General features: G+C 45.3%; 1 pseudogene; it reads left to right on the top strand.

Moving 5' to 3' along the window:
- Nucleotides 1–238: 238 nt before the first annotated feature.
- LOC143279327 (deoxyuridine 5'-triphosphate nucleotidohydrolase pseudogene) lies at nt 239–4,920 on the top strand (annotated as a pseudogene).
- Nucleotides 4,921–4,927: the final 7 nt, after the last annotated feature.

Below are 4,927 nucleotides of genomic sequence, written 5' to 3'. Positions count from 1 at the left end.
TCCAACCTGAGGCGGTGGAGAGTTGTCTGTTCCATTGTAACCGAAAGTGAAAAAGTTGTGTCGCGTAGGTAACGGATTTGTTTATAGTGACTTAAATCTATGAGCAATTTGGCACTTACTTGATACAACTTTTTTCTATCATCAACCTTTGAGTTTGGGTTGTTGTTTTACCTGATCTATTTTTGTGCACTAAAAAAAAAGTAAACAGTATTAACATTAGTTTAATTATATGTCATAGAGTGGAGTGCCGCCAATCGACCGGGATGACAGGCCAGCAAATACTGTCATTCTGAAATTTGCTAAACTGTCCAAGGAAGCCAGCACGCCTACCAGAGGGTCGGAGCAAGCAGCGGGATATGATTTGTACAGTGCCTATGACTACACCGTGCCTGCTGGTGGTAAAGTGATTGCTAAGACAGACATACAGATTGCTCTTCCAGATGGTTGCTATGGAAGAGTTGCTCCTAGGTCAGGTCTGGCTGTTAAACATTTCATCGATGTTGGAGCTGGTGTGATAGATCAAGGCTACCGGGGTAATGTCAGTGTTGTCCTCTTCAACTTTGCTGCTGATGCAGACTTTGAAGTGAAAAAGGGTGACCGCATTGCACAGTTGATTTGTGAGAGGATCTACATTCCTAAACTGCAGGAACTAAAAACCCTGAACAACACTGAGAGGGGCGATAGCGGTTTTGGGTCAACAGGAATAAACTAAGCTTGTCGGAAAACTCAACTGTTTTATTGTTTTGTTTGTTGTTGTTTTTTTAGGATGCTTTGATGATTTTTATTTTTGAAAAAGGAGAGAGAAAGAGGAGAGAGAGAGAGAGAGAGAGAGAGAGAGAGAGAGAATGTAAAAAAAAAAAGAAGAAAAGGTGGATACTTTGGGGTGTTTTTTTTTACTGATTGCAGTTGGTGTTCTCCGAAGCTCTCTTACGAGGCGGTCCATGGGCTCCCGTTTCTGTGAGGTTTCAGACCGGGCTAGTCACGCGCGGCCAGAAGCAAAAAACCTCTCACCTGCGCAACGAATTACGGAGGATCAAATCCATTTGCCAGTTTGGAGCCGAGGACGACACGCTCGACGCCTTGGAACTGCACCTGAGCCAGTTTCGCAACTCCAGGCTGTGCAACGAGCTTTTCGCAAACAGCAGCACGGGGAAGAAACCAAGGGACATAGCACAGGCTTTTAGAGAAAGCGTATTCATGGAAAACTCACAAAAAAACAATGATTGTTACAGCGCATTGAGCCTGATCAATTTTTGTTTCAAAAAATTTTTTGACCTAAGTTACACAATAGCTAAATCAACTCCCAACGGCGTCGCTCGTTTGAGAGAGATGATAGAGCAAATATTTCCAAAACTGGTGAAAGGTGTCTCGCTGGACAGTCAAGAAAGCGGCGGTCGCACCAAGGACAAAATGAAACAGGTTGACATACAGATTCGGCTTGATCATCCTTTAACTTACATGGAGGTAAAAAAAGGAGTTTGGAAATTCCTTGAAGGATCTCAAGCCTGCAAATATTGGAAGCCTTTTTTAAGGACGACATTGGATCAACCAAAAAGAGACCCAGGTCCCATCAGGGGGCAAAACAGAATAGAAACCTGGACCTTCCCTTCCGGGTTTGAGTCATTCAATTTTGTCTATCATGAAAAGCCCACAAAATTGGCAATGGAAAAATATGCCGAATTCTCTGCTCCGGTCATGGAGGAAAAGTTTGGAGAATGCAGCAATTCTGTTTCTTCTTTTTATGCATTCAGAAAAAAAAATCAAATGGAAAGAAAAAAAAAAGAATCGGATTCGGCTCTGGTCATAGAGGTTGGAGAATGCAGCAATTCTGTTTCTTCTTTTCATGCATTCAGGAGGGCTCAATTGGAAAAAAAAAAAAAAGAATCGGATTCGGCTCCGGTCATGGAGGTTGGAGAATGCAGCAATTCTGTTTCTTCTTTTCATGCATTCAGGAGGGCTCAATTGGAAAAAAAAAAAAAAGAATCGGATTCGGCTCCGGTCATGGAGGTTGGAGAATGCAGCAATTCTGTTTCTTCTTTTCATGCATTCAGGAGGGCTCAATTGGAAAAAAAAAAAAAAGAATCGGATTCGGCTCCGGTCATGGAGGTTGGAGAATGCAGCAATTCTGTTTCTTCTTTTCATGCATTCAGGAGGGCTCAAGTGGAAAGAAAAAGAAAAGAATCTACGGAGCATTCCAAACATCTTGCTCCGATCATGGTTGAAGAAGAGTATAACAATCCTGTTTCTTCTGTTCATGCACTCGGGGCTGAAAAGAAAGGTGAAGAAAAAACATCTATGGAGCTTGATGATTTGTTCAACCAGCTCGATCAAGAAGCGGCGACGCCTCAAAATGCTGCTTCTTTTCCAGCATTAACAACACAAACAGACGCTGCAAAATCTGCTTTTCATTCTTATGTAGATCTGTCCCCAATAAGCGAAGATGATACGACAGATCTGAACGTTTACAATCATGGTAGCATGGTCACACCTCAGTACAGTACAATTGATTTCTCTCAAATCCAGTGTAGTACTGGCAATACCCCACAAATCCGGTACCTTGTCACTCCTCAGCCACAGTGCAATGCTGTTACTTTCACCCCTCAAGGCCGGTGCAATACAGTTGACAGTACTTTGGAATCCCAGTGCAGTACCGATAACACTGACAATCCCGTTGCTGCAACTTCCATCCCCCAAGCTGGTACTTCAACAGATCAAACCAGTGTCACTCCCCAGTACAATCCTGCTACTTTCATCCTCGAAGCCGGTACTTCGACAACCCCGCAAACCAGTGTCACTCCCCAGTACAATCCTGCTACTTTCATCCCCCAAGCTGGTACTTCGACAACCCCACAAACCAGTGGTATTTCGACAGATAATACTGTCACCCCGCAAACCAGTGTCACTCCCCAACCACAGAAGTACAATCTTGCTACTTTCATCATCCCCCAAGCTGGTACCCAACCACAGTACAATCTTGCTACTTTCATTCCCCAAACTGGTACTTCGACAGATAATACTGTCAGTCCGCAAACCAGTGTCACTCCCCAGTACAATCTTGCTACTTTCATCCCCCAAGCTGGTACCAGTACTTCGACAACAGTCACCCCTCAAATCCAGAACAGAACCACTGTCACTCCACGGTACAACGATGATACTTTCCCCCAAGCCTCGTGTAGTACCAGTACCCCCCAAACAAGCGTCACTCCCAAACCAGACTGTACTACTGCTACTTTCATCCCCCAAGTTGGTACCAGTACTTCGACAGATACTGTCACCCTGCAAACCAGTGTCACTCCCCAACCACAGTACAATCTTGCTACTTTCATCCCCCAAGCTGGTACCAGTACTTCCACAGATACTGTCACCCCGCAAACCAGTGTCACTCCCCAACCACAGTACAATCTTGCTACTTTCATCCCCCAAGCTGGTACCAGTACTTCCACAGATACTGTCACCCCGCAAACCAGTGTCACTCCCCAACCACAGTACAATCTTGCTACTTTCATCCCCCAAGCTGGTACCAGTACTTCGACAACAGTCAGTGTCACTCCCCAACCACAGTGCTCATGTAGCAGTGTCACTCCCAAACCAGACTGTAATACTGCTGCTTTCATCCCCCAAGCTGGTACCAGTACTTCTTCAACAGTCACCCCCCAAATCCAGAACAGAACCACTGTCACTCCACGGTGCAACGATGATACTTTCCCCCAAGCCTCGTGTAGTACCAGTACCCCCCAAACAAGCGTCACTCCCTACAATGTTGTTGCTGTCACCCCCAGTGTCTCTCCCCAACCACAGTGCAATGCTGGCCCCCCTGCTAGTACTTTGACAGGTAATACTACTACCACCCCCACTGTCACTCGGCCACAGTGTAATAATGCTGCCCCCCGAGCCGCTGCCAGTACTTTGACAGGTGCTGCCCCCCAAGCCGCTGCCAGTACTTTGACAGGTAATAATGCTGCCTCCCAAGCCGCTGCCAGTACTGTCACTCCTCGGCCGAGCAATGCTACTACCCCCACCCCCTTTGTCCGTGTCCGCCCCAATTTTGGCTGGGGAAACTCCGAAGATACTACTCTCAATATCCCTTTTTTTGATCCAGTTTTTCAAGGTACAGACGGCGGCAACGCTGGCTTTCTGTCAGAAAACGGAGTGATGAATTTAAGATTATTAGGACGAGAACTGTATCAGAGATCCCCCTCACTTGAATTTGCCTTAAAGTATATGTTTGAAGGTAGTCTATCAGAATTCCTCTTTCGAAACCCCCCCCAAAACTAACTCTGTTCTGTTGTGTCTTGTTTTTTTTTTCCTCATACTGACTTTTTTTGTTGTTGTTTTTTTTCTCATACAGATTGCACACCCTGCAGAGAGAGAGAGAGAACTGGGGGATACAAATGGACGGACATCATGCTTGTGTTGTTGTTGTTGTTTTTTTTGTTCGGATTGTGACAGAGAGGTTTGTGTACCAGTCTTTTTTTTGTTCGGATTAACCCAGTCTAAGGAAAGAGAGGTTTGTGTACCAGTCTTTTTTGTTCGGATTATTGGAAAACCACTCTGTGTTATTAGTTTATGTTTATGAACCATACATTCCCCCCCCCCCCTCAGTTCAATTGGCCTTAAAGTATATATATTTTAGGTAGTCAGTAAGGGCCGGCTCCTGATCTTGTCAAGCAGTGTGTGTCGGCGTTCCTCTTTCAGCTGCGGCTCACGGGAGGGAAGGGAATGCGTAAACAAACTTGACAAGCTTGACAAGGCCGAGATATCCTTGCAACATGCGTGCGTGCCTGTGTGCTCTGAACACAAAACAAAAATGTCACATATGTCAGCAGCTTGAGGACCTTGTTTTTTGTTGTTGTTCGGATTGTGACGGAGTGCATGCCTTTCGGTGCCTGTATGCCTGGTGTAAAATATGATTTGAAAAGAAGAGAGA

Source organism: Babylonia areolata, unplaced genomic scaffold (assembly GCF_041734735.1).
Source record: "Babylonia areolata isolate BAREFJ2019XMU unplaced genomic scaffold, ASM4173473v1 tig00004834_2, whole genome shotgun sequence".
NCBI lineage: Eukaryota > Metazoa > Mollusca > Gastropoda > Neogastropoda > Buccinidae > Babylonia > Babylonia areolata.
Note: the sequence above shows the minus strand (reverse complement) of the source record. Positions and strands in the feature narration are given on the sequence as shown.